Below are 13,377 nucleotides of genomic sequence, written 5' to 3' on the forward strand. Positions count from 1 at the left end.
GTAACAGTTTTGAGTGGTCCTCATATTGCATAAAATGTAACTTACCTCGATTTATATACATATGAATATCATATAAGTAACGAGTAAACTAGATTTGTCTGTGACTCAGTACATGTAAATAATTAAATACTGTATAATAATAAATGATGTATAATTAAAATGGAAAAAATTAAAGTGTAGTGCAATTGCGTTATTAGTAAATGTTCTGCATGTACGAAATTGTGCTATTCCTCATTCACTTTACTTTGCGTCTCCTCTTTTTTTGTGTATGTGTCCTTCACTACATATATTTTAATTATTTTTGTCGTCTTCTGAAGGCTCTTATACTCCTGTTAATCTCATGAAATAGGACCATGGCTTCCTCTTCTACATTTCAATTGCAGATGCAGGCAGCCGGCTCCAAGGACACCAGTGCCTCTCAAGATGAAGGAAATCCTCCCAACTTGCCTCCACTTCACTTCAATCCATCCTTCTGCATATGGGAGAGTGTAACAAAATCCTGAACAAAGAAAAGTGAATGATGTTTTTTTATTCATTTGTCTGCACCTTACTACACATTCATAAATAATGTCTTTGCCAACGCTTATGGTCGGTCCTTACTTAAGTCATTTTAGCTGTTTCATTTTTTTAAATAAATTTTAACTTTACCCTATCCAGGGGGCCCTTCACATGTTCCAACACAATTGTGCCCACTCTGTACGTTGACACTGTATGGAGAAGTCAGTATTTTTGCATGTACATATTTATATATACATTTGCCGATACAGATCGATGCCATTTATTTGTCAGCTTCTCTGTTATTTAATGGAATGGGTATGTCAGCTTATCCTATGTTTGTTGAAGTTCTAGAAGAAACTGAAAGATTATATACATAATATAATGCAAATAACTACAGAGGTATCTCATTGTTATCAGTGGCCTATAAGATCCTATCCAAGGCACTACAAAACAGGATTGAAAATCAGGTAGAGAAAGAACTGGGTGAATATCAGGCTGGGTTTAGAAAAGGAAGATCATGCAGTGAACAGATATTCAGTCTACTCTCCATAATACAACTTCGCGCACGCACATCAAAAAATCTAGTAATTACATTCATAGACTTCAAAAAAGCATATGATTCGATTGATAGACCAACTCTGATTAACACATTAGAAGAATTTGGGATTGATGATAAAAGCAAAAGTCTAATCCAGGAAACCCTTACGGGAACAAAATCGCAAGTGAAGTTTTTGGGTAGATTGTCACAACCGTTTGTAATTGGAACAGGTGTTAGACAAGGGGATGGGCTCTCCCCGCTGTTGTTTAACATTGTCCTTGAAAAAGTGGTCGGGGAATGGAGAAAGAAGATGGCAGAAGCTGGAGTGAAAAATGGGATAACGTTAGGAAGAAATAAAACAAAAATTGAATGTCTGGCATTTGCTGATGACATGGCAATATTGGCAGATGACATCGAAACAGCAAAGATTCAGATAGAAATGCTGCATGAGATCGCTGAGAAGACAGGTCTACAAATATCGTATGAAAAGACAGAACTGATGATACAGGACAAAACAGACCCAACACAGACATTGCAAACTAAATATGGAATAATTAAGAGAGTTCATAAATTTAAGTATCTAGGGGAATGGATTACACCGACAGGGTTACCAAATGTTTCACTACAGGAAAGAGCAATAAAGATGGAAACGGCATACCAGCTATGCCGAAATGTATACAATAAAAAGTCGATCTCCATCAATGCCAAGCTCAGGCACTATAATGCGGTAATAAAACCAGAAAGTTTGTATGCGATTGAATGCATCCCACTGAACAGAAAACGTCTGTTGGAGAAATTGGAAATAAAAGAGAGAAAAATACTGAGAAAGATCTTAGGACCTAAAAAGGATGGACAGGATTATAAATTGCGATCCAATAAAGAGTTATACGAGAAAATTGAAAAACTGACAACATCCTTTAAAAAGAGAAGAGTGAGTTTCTATGGGCATGTCAAAAGAATGGCACCAGAAAGAACGGCAAAGAAAATCCTGGAATACATGGAAAGCAGAAAGACACAAATTAACTGGCTGAAAGAAGTAAAAGAAGACATTGCAGAAATGAACATTATACCAGAGACAGTTTACAACAGAATGGAATATAGGAATGCCATCAACAAAATACAGGGATTCAAAGACCGAACGCAATCAAAGAAGACGGGAACAACCTGGTCGCAAGAACGTAAAGAAGCCCACTCAGAAAAAATGAAGAAGTACTGGGAAGAACGCAAGAAAAAGCACAAGAAATGACTGATGCTTAGCGTAGTCCAAAGTTGACTGTAACGAATAATAATAATAATAATATAATAGTTCATTACGTATTTGAATTTAGCTCACTGACAATAATGTTCAGTTTGCTTCAGCCTCGCTGCCGGGTTTTGCACTAGTAGGTTTGATGGCTAAGCACGAGACGCTAATGGTCAATATGTAGCTGTGACCGTTGCACGTGCTACATTCGTTTCCTTAGTGTTGATTTCATATTGTCACACAGTCACCTGAGTATCACGTATTGAAGAATTGCTGTGGCGTTTGTCTTCAGTCTGAGAGCAGTGGGTGTGCTTGATGTTCAAAATCCGACACTGTGGCAGAAGATCTCCATTCTTACGACCCGAGCGTCATTATTACCTGTCGTACTCGCTTTTTCAGCGGGGAGAATCATCGACGAGGTAAGTACTGGTTCGAATAACTATATTTCACTTATTAATGTATCAGGCATTGAGAGACACAATACTGAGAGATTACTTTGTTGCACACGTGTGTTAATGTCACCACACTTCAGCGTCCACTTTGTTGAAAGACACATATAGCCGTATAAAACATTATACAAATTGCTTGTCTTTATAGTTCACTCCTTTACATGGAGTTTGGTTTTCAATGAAACTTTATACAAGTATTGAGTTGCAACAATATACATAACATGATAGCTTATACCTGTGGTTGACATTACATTCATCACTTATACTATGAACATAAATTTCTTAAGTTTTAAACGCCATAAATATTTTATTAATTGGGTTCTGTTACTACAATTTGTTTGTTAGTTTTAACTTATTTTCGTTCACATCACATATACAAATTACTTACATAACACATTACTGTGGTACAATATGATACATTGTGGTACATATGATACATTTGTACTTCACTTTATACAAATTACTTACATAACACATTACTGTGGTACAATATGATACATTGTGGTACATATGATACATTTGTACTTCATTTTATAAATAGGCTTTTATCACTTATGGCAGCTCATTTCTTTCTTAAGTAGTGGAGGGAGAAAAACATACAAAATAGGGCTACACACATTAGGAACTGCGGGACTAACTACGCTTGGCGCTGTCTCCTTGTTTGGAAAGGAAGAAAGGAAATACCCATGTACTAGTTCAAGGATTATGAGGAAATGTTACTCGTACACTCATGAACTAGCTGCCATTGAACTTTTATTTCACGGAAATGGTGTGCACTGACTAATCGGTCATGTACTAGCATGTTATTTCTTCATGCACTAGTGGTGCTTACTTCAATTCACGTGTAGCTTAATGTTAATTATGAAGGAGCTTCAACCATCGTAGGCTTATATTTCTGGGCTACCTGGAAATGTCATTATTTACCCTTTCATGTGACACAATAAAAAATAATTGGTTTTTGTAAAATCACATGCTTAAATGTTTATGTGTACTCTGCAGTGAATAGGTATTGGTAAAAGTCACAGAGTAACTCTCACTCATTCATTTGTTTTGTCTGGAACATCAGTTCGTTAGGTGTGAAACCTGTTGAAGAATATGGAAGGTTATTAACAACTTACATGAAAGGAGTTACTTATTCTGCCCATTGGGTCTGTTTGTGAGGGGTGTATGTCCTAATAAACCGGTTAAATTCTTTAAAGACTAGTTCTACTGAGTTTGCTTCTGGGTGAAACAAGCTTACTAACACATGCTTTATGCCCTGTGGGGTCATAAATTGTTCCCACTTTTGCCCAACAAAATATAAAGCATTATCAGTTAGTAGTACCTTAGGTTTACCTACTCTTCTCAAATAGCCTCCCTCAATTCTTTTTCTGATATTTGTGGCTGTTGCATTTTTAATGACGTACATTTTGATGCGTTTCAAGAAAATATCATATAGCGCTACTACATATCTTACTCTTATTTTACTTCTTGGATATGGACCATCTATGTCCAGGGATGCTACATCTAGAGGGTTTTTTGTGAGTATTGGGTGTAGCTCAGTATACTTTGACACATTGGACTGTTTTGATTTTTGACATATTGCACATTTTCTTATACCTGTAGGGCTCGCCTTCTCAAATTTGGAAAATAACAAAGTGTTGCAATTTTTTCACCACATTTGCCTACTTCATAATGTCACCGTACTTCATATGTGTGTCTTATAAATTCATCGACATAATCTTCAGGAATACACACACACCATCGATCAGATTTTTCATGTTTCATATGAAACGAAACGCCCTTGTACTGCTGATACCATTTGCTTACCTTTCCACCTTCATCTTGGTTAAGGATTTGCATGACTTAACTCCATCTGCGTTCTTGCTGTCGTATAAATTCCATTTGCATACAAAACTTAAGGTAATCAGACTATTGTGCTATACCTTGGATTAATAACGTTTTGATTTCTGCATCTTGCTCTGTTATTACACTAAACTCCTCTAAACCTTGTGCTAACGTAGACAAGGCATCTGCAATAACATTCTGACTTCGTTTAATATAAATGATCTCGAAATTGAATTCTTGTAAATATAGGCACCACCTAACTAACCTACAGTGCAAAAGTTTATATGTTAACAGAAATGACAGTGACTGATGGTCACAGTAAACTTTGGTATTCTTACCCCACAAGAAATATTCAAACTTTTTAAATGCTCTTATTACAGCTGAACTTTCCAATTCTGACACAGAGTAAGATGTTTCTGCTTCTGATATTGTTCGACTAGCAAAACTGATAACCTTGGGTACTTCTTTACCTTTTTTTCCTATCATCTGGAACAAGCATGCCCCCAGCACATGAGATGAGGCATCTGTGGATAGACAAAAATGTTTGGACATGTCAGGGTAGCTAAGAATGTTTGCATTAACTAACGCCTGCTTAATGTTATTAAAGTCCTCCTGGCGCTTATCATCCCATAACCAAGTAACAAGTTGAGTAATGCATCACTGTTCATCAGTTGCTATGGTACGAATTAACGAAAAATAGGATGCTTGTCCTAAATATGCTTTTAGTTTTATACCTTGAAGCTGGATAATTGCGTATGGTATCATGTTTTTTCGGATAAGGTAATATACCTTGTTCTGACATAACATGACCTAAAAATTTTACTTGCTCCTTACCAAACTAGACTTTTTTTAAAGTGGCTGATACTCCGTAATCTGCAAATTGTTAAAGTACCTGTTCAATCAGCCTGATATGTTGTAACCAAGTTGGTGTGGCTGTTCGCATGTCGTCTATGTAAACGGTGACCTCAGTAAGCAATTCTGATCCTAAAACCTTGTCCAGTGCAGATATAAACTCGCCTGCACTAATGTTCAGTCCAAGAGGTAGAACACGGAATTCACAACTTCTGCTGCCACAGAAAAATGCCGTATATTTTCGACGTTCTTCGTCGAGCATTATTTGCTAATAGGACGCCTTGAGATTGAGTATACTGAAGTATTTTGTATCGTAAAACTTTAAAAGCTGTTCATCCAAGTTGTCAGGTCTTATGCATACTGGTACTAAAATCCTATTTATAGCTCTAGCATGGGGAACTAATCTTACAGATCCATTTGGTTTACTTACTGGTAGTATAGGACTACAATAGGGTGAAAATGAAGGTTGTATAATTCCCCATTTGATCATATGATTGATCTCCTCCCTTACTGCCTCTCATTTTGCCCATGGAATAGAATATGACCTTACACAAAATGTTTCATGTGGATTAATATCAAATTTATATTCATAGTCTTTGAATACCCCAGGATCCTTACTGAGAACATTTGCATACTTAAATAACAAGTAAGAAAGTTCTTGTCATTGCATATCATTTAGTATCTTAGTGTTTGCTTTTATCATTCACTTTACCTTGCATCGCTTCCTTTTTGTGTGCGCCCATCACTATATATATTTTAATAATATTTGTCGTCTTCTGACTCTTATACTTCAGTCAATTTTACAAAATATGGCCATGGACTTCCTCTCCCACATTTAAATTGTAGATGCAGACAGCCGACTCCAAGTGCCTCTCAAGATGAAGGAAATCCTCCCAACATAGCTCCACTTCACTTCATTAAAAATGCTTAATACTGCTCTTAAGTTTTCTCTTATTCAGGATCACATATAATACAAAACACATGTAGAACGTCACACTTCGAGCAATACATCTTAACCATCCTTCTACATTCGACTGAGTGAAGCAACATCAAGTACAAAGAAAAGTGAATGATGTTTTTTGTTCATTTGTCTGTGCCTTAATTAATTAATTAATTAATTAATTAATTAATGTCTTTGCCCACGCTTATCGTCGGTCCCTGCTTCTGTCATTATCGCTGTTTTTTTAATAAATTTTAACTTTCCCCTATCTGGAGGGTCTTTCACCATGTACATACGCAATACCCAGTTTAAGGCAATAATAATGCATTGTAAAATTCGTTTGTATGTGTTTATTCGTTTACATGCATTCCACTTTAAGATTAGGACTATGTTGAAAGATCTGAAAAGGACTATGAAGTTATACGAACGCTTACCAAATATAGCAAAGTAGTGCACCCGTGTGTCGAAGTGAGAAACAAGTGCGAGTGCTTACCTAAAGCAAAACATTTCAACCCTAGGTAGTGTCGTGGGATGTCAGACATTTACCAAAAGGGACGGTTTGGAATAAAGTAGGAAACATTTCAAACTTACCCTGACCTCGATGAAGTGTCAATGCGATGCTGAATGCACGAGTTGGGTTCGATCAGTGAAATGTGTGAATTACTATGGGAATCATCTACATCTACATCTACATTTATACTCCGCAAGCCACCCAACGGTGTGTGGCGGAGGGCACTTCACGTGCCACTGTCATTGCCTCCCTCTCCTGTTCCAGTCGCGTATGGTTCGCGGGAAGAACGACTGGCGGAAAACCTCCGTACGCGCTCGATCTCTCTAATTTTACATTCGTCATCTCCTCGGGAGGTATAAGTAGGGGGAAGCAATATATTCGTTACCTCATCCAGACACACACCCTCTCGAAACCTGGACAGCAAGCTACACCGCGATGCAGAGCGCCTCTCTTTGCATAGTCTGCCACTTGAGTTTGCTAAACATATCCGTAACACTATCACGCTTACCAAATAACCTTGTGACGAAACACGCCGCTCTTCTTTGGATCTTCTCTATCTCCTCCGTCAACCCGACCTGGTACGGATCGTACACTAATGAGCAATACTCAAGAATAGGTCGAACGAGTGTTTTGTGAGCCACCTCATTTGTTGATGGACTACATTTTCTAAGGACTCTGCCAATGAATCTCAACCTGGCACCCGCCTTACCAACAATTAATTTTATATGATCATTCCACTTCAGATGGTTCCATATGCATACTCCCAGATATTTTACAGAAGTAACTGCTACCAGTGTTTGTTCCACTATCATATAATCATACAATAAAGGACCCTTCTTTCTATGTATTCGCAATACATAGAAAGAAGAAAATGATGAGCCTACTCGTTGTAGCATCGATAATCCAAGTACGCACTAACTACGGCTCACAACTCTGAAGTTACGTGAGAAGCACTTTCCCAGCAAACTTTGTGATAAATCCATCTATAGCTGTGTTACCAATGAGCTCACAAAGTGTGTACACAATGTACACCATGTGGCATGCAAGAACTTCTCCATGACCATAGCATGCAACAGTTCTACTCCAATAAGGGGAGCAAAAGTTTTTGACTTCCAAATGCGCTTGTTGTACATTATTTTTAAACATAAATATACGTATTATAACTCTGACATGTCCTGGGCAAAGAACAAATTAAAAGGTTGCCCACCAATAAAGGCGTTTCGTAGCCATACAGAACAAAACCATAAATTAAAATGCTAAAAGACAGAACATTGACGAAGTTGGATTGCACAACTACTGTATTCCGTCGTCTAGGGATAATGGACCATGTCAGTACACAGCAGGGGTGCAGTTGTGTAGGTACCTATAAGGGTATTTGAATAGACAAACCAGATGTATTAATTCATACAGGTGGTAGTTGAATGCTGTGGAAGTTACATTGTCATATCACTCCTCATTAATGTAATCCGAATGGGCGGCGGAAAAATTAAAAAAGGTTTTTCACCACCTCTCTTGTTTTAATGCTTGCAACATAGCTCTTCTCGTCCACCATGGTGTATGGATGTATGTTTGTTCTCTATGTGTCTAACAACTAAAAATTGGAGAGCTAGTGACAGAAAAGTATTTTATATCGATGAGCTTGAAGTACACCACTTCCCCTCTGTGCACATCATGAACCATTGCAGCAAATCATAGGCTGCACGGGAATAACTGTCACAAGGTGCCCCCTGCATTGTCATGCTGCGAAAGAGAAGAGTTAATTATCAGTAATAGGAAGAGAACTTTCGAAGCTAGTAATTTCTAGTTCATGTTGCAGAAGATTGAAAGCAGTTCTTGTTGTCATGTCTTGCATGAAGTTTGTGCGCTAAATAAATACCTAAAAAAAGTGTTACCAGTAAGCAAATATGTACTCTAGCCGAAAAGAAAGAGGAAAATAAATATACAAAAACGGCACATTAAAAAGCGGCACATTAATGCAACTGCTCAGCCATGAGTTGTGTGTAATAAGTTAACACGTGTTTGTGTCCCTCTTCACGGAAATTGAACCGCATAATGTTGCACAATGGTTGCCATTTCTTTTTGCGTTAAATTGGATGAAAACGCGATGTTAACTTACGGTAAACATCAGAAGGCTTTTGGAGAGGAGCTCAAGTTCTTCATTGCCATAAATGTTTAGTGAAGGCAGAACGGATGTTGAAGATGAAGACTGCAGTGGACGACCATGCATTATTGTGTGCTTCTTTGATTCCAAGGGAATTGTTCATAAAGAGTGGGTGCCTCCTGTACAAACAGTTAACCAATATTATTACAAAGAAATTTTAGAAAGACTTCGTAAAAGATTTCTTCGTGTCCGTGCCAACATTTCTGATAATTGGATTCTACATCATGATAATGCGCCATCCCATACTGCTCTGTCAGTACAGAAATTTTTAACCTCAAAACAAATTTCAGTACTACTACAGCCACCTTATTCACCAGATATCGCTCCGTGTGACTTTTTTCTATTTCCAAGAGTCAAAACGGCGGTCAAGGGACATCATTTTCAAACAACACAAGATGTCCAAAAAGCTGTGACAAGGGTCTTGGAGGATATTACAGAAGATGAGTTCCAGAAATGTTACCATCAATGGCAGAAGCGCTGGAAAAAGTGTATGGAATCAGAAGGAAACTACTCTGAAAGAGACAACACTAAACTTGACTAAAACGGTAAGCAAAATTTTTTCCACATGTCTCATTACTTTATTGTCGCACCTCGTATATACCATATCTACAGCAAATACGAAGAGAATCTGACTCTACTAGCAACGTGATGACATCATAAATGTACAAGACGCTTTATGGACAAACCTACGGCGTCCAAAGATCACGTGACCAGGGTACCATTCTGAACAGTCGTAAGTTGGTCTTTGACAGCTGGTTTCCCTGTTAACAGCTTTTAACTACAAGGAGCTAACGACTGCAGGCGAAAACAATAGAGCTGCTGGACGCTGAAGGGAAATGTTTACAAAATCGCATAACGTGACTGGTTATAGTAGGCGCACGAAGCACCTGCTGCCAGCCCACTGGAAGTGTCAGGGATCTTTTACAGCGATTCGACTAGGTAGACAACACACAATCTGTTTTGCCCATCTTAATGCTCACTCCAGAGATGGAATAGAACAGAATAGAATATTTATTCACGTTTCAACATGTTTACATGTGACTGGCGTCGTCACTCTACTCTATGGAATTCACCAACAATTTGAAATAACCTGTACTGGAAAGAGCGAGAGAGAGAGAGAGAGAGAGAGAGAGAGAGAGAGAGAGAGTGAGAGAGAGATTACATGTTCCCATTCCCCTACAGACAGAGTACAATATCAAAACAAAATAAGGATTCCCACACGTTCAATAATATTGTCAAGCATGAGGGAGCATATTGACATATAGTCAGTACTAGAAATATTGACATGCAGTATTGACGACCGTCAAAAAATTCTCAGTGTTGTCAATACACAGTGAACGTGTGAGGTTAAATAATGACCATTTAACAACATTCTACATTCGGATAATAACATAGCTACATGAACCAGCATTACTGTGGACTTTTGTGTTTTCAGTTTGCCTTCGTGTATATTATATCTCAGACTCAGATCTTCAAGAAGTCTTTCAACACAAAGCAAATTTAATTGACGTATGCAAAGGTAATCATTATATGCACCACTTTTGGAGGGCAGCAAAGGATTCCATATGACACTGCTTACTTTACTAATTTGAGAATAAGCAGTGAGAAACGTTAATATTCAGACACTATGAGGTTTTCACTTCGTAACATCATATCTTCATTCTCAACAAAACAAACAATTAATAATACACTTTAGATATAACTCAGTTCTGTTTTCATATTACTTTAATTATTTACATGCCTTTCAAAATTAATTATTTCAAGCCACATTTATGTGAAAACCATGTTTCAATAAATTTTTGGGTAGCCATACTGTTGCATAATTTCTTTCAAACTCTGTGGCATATTACTAATGATATTTTTTAAATATTTAGTACATAGACTGTCCCATTCTTCTTTTAATTGATGCGTCATATTTTCTTTGGAAGATATTGGAGTTTTTCTAACATGTCGCTCTAGTTCTCTCCATGCATTCTCAAGAGGGTTGAGGTCTGTTGATTGAGGTGATGGTTATAAGACTTTTCGGCAACTGTATGACAAATATTCCTGCACAATGTGAGCCTAATGTTTTAGGTTATTGTCTCTGGAAATTTTTAACATGTTTGATTACTCCAGTTTTCAATTCTTTTGCGTATACTCGTTTTGGTACGTTCAGATAGACATATTTTTCTATAATACTGAAGATGAACTCTTTTTCATCCGTTTCGAATGTGGTTATACGGCCTCAGACAAGAATGCTTTACAATCAGCTTAACATTTGTGACTTTAACTTCTTGATACTCCTCCAGTGACACCATCCTTTGCCCATCTGACCAAACAATGCTAAATCTACTTTTGGTTGTAAAAATGACGTCATTCTGCCATTTTCTTCCTGCATAATAAATTCGTCAGCAAAGCACCTTCTTTCGATCCTGTTCATTCACATACCGTTTCTTCATAGTAACTATCTTTCAGTGCTCTGTGAATCATTTGAGGATATACATTCTTTCCAGTCTCGTTTAGAAGCTCACTTGCTAATTTATATTTCCACCATGAGTGGAGTTCTGAACTATCTGTTCTAGGTATGGTAGTTTTCAGAGAAAGCATTTACTAACATTTCATGGGATGTCTTGTCATCCCTGCCACTAAGAAAACTGTAATTATCCCTACTGATTGTTGGATGATTAAAGTCTCCTCCAATGATTACAGTATAATTAGGGATGTCATGTACAAGTGAACTGAGGTTTTCTTTAAAGTTTCCATTACATCAGGAGGAGAATCTGTTGGTCGATGATGGACACTGTTATAGCATTGTGTCCACCTTGATAATGAATGTTGCCCCAACAAACTAATGATGGGACTTCAATTTCTATCTCACCGGTTTTGAGTTTTTTGTCTGCAGCAACAAATACACCACCTCCATTTCCTGTTTCCCTTTCCTTTCATCATACACTTAAATTTTCCTCAAGTAATTCACTACTATAACCTTCAGGTTTTAATCAACATGTTGTTCCTGATATTATGTGAGCTTCAATGCTTTTAGGAGTGCTTGAAACTCTGTCACTTTGTTGTAAATGCTTCGATAGTTAACCACTAAGGTTTTGATATTATTATCTGTGGGAGGTATTTCTGTTGATCATGCACTTATACTTCTGGGTTTACCACAGCTATCGTTATCTGTATTGGATGGAGATTCACCTAATTCGACAGCATAGACATAGAATCATTTGTCTGTTTACGTGAAAAATTAACATTATGCCAGAATAATGATGTTAGTATTAACTAAGTATCTGAATAGTTTCTAATGTGGCAAATTGTTCTTAGGTAGTGTAACAGGTACATGTTTCTAGCATTCGCCAACTCCTTATAACCAGTTATTTGTGATAGGATAACATAATGTAGCTTTAAGTGACAGAATATATTAAACATTATTATAACTGGAAGTGTGAACTTGGTTAGGTTCATATTACAGCAGAACAACGAATACTGTAAAGGTATTTTCATGTCAGTATAATTAAGTGTAAATATTATGGTAAATTGGAAATTTATTTGTGTCCTTAGAAATTTAAAACCACTCCTGACTATCATCAAAATCCAATGTAAATATAACAGTGTTTGTATTGGCGTTATTTTTTAGCAATGACTGTTCTGCACAGTAGAATATAGTTTGGTTACAAAATTAAGTACTGCACGAATAAAAGAAGAAGCACATTTACACCACCCATGACCTGTCAGAATCTTGATTAACTCTGTAAATGAAGCTCAACTGTTGAGAAAAAAACCATATTTTCTGATGTACCTTCAGTGTGTCGTAAATAACATTAAAGTTTAGATACAGTATTCTTCAAAATGCAATAAATATATTTCAGTGCCTCCAGCTGGCAGATATTTCAGTGTTACTTGTAATTTAATGCGAGCTGGTATGGCATCTTGCATACAAATATTAGACTTTTGTACAGAGCCACAAATATGTCTCAAAGCTATTTCAAAATTGATTTTATGCAATCGACAATGATTTTCAAACGAAAAGGTGTCCTCGGAAGACAACTCCCTTATTAGAGTACTGGCTTTTCCCAAACTATTCCCCCAAGATGCCCGTTTCCATTCTCGACATTTGTGAGGCCGATTTTTTTCGTCAACATCGCTATAAGCTCTTCCGATAAAGGCTGCTAAACTTCCTTATAAATGATTTCACATGTCACCATCTTGAAAGTCGCACCAAGCAAGCACTAACGTTTTTTATTGATAGTGGCAGGGCGACGCATGTGTAAGAAATTCATGTATGTGGAAACATGGCTTGAATGTTACTCACTGTAGTATATGTTAATGAATTACATATCAGTTTACAAAAACGCTTCCACTTCGAAAACTGTGTCATA

This window comes from Schistocerca piceifrons, chromosome 4, assembly GCF_021461385.2.
Source record: "Schistocerca piceifrons isolate TAMUIC-IGC-003096 chromosome 4, iqSchPice1.1, whole genome shotgun sequence".
Taxonomy (NCBI): Eukaryota; Metazoa; Arthropoda; class Insecta; order Orthoptera; family Acrididae; genus Schistocerca; species Schistocerca piceifrons.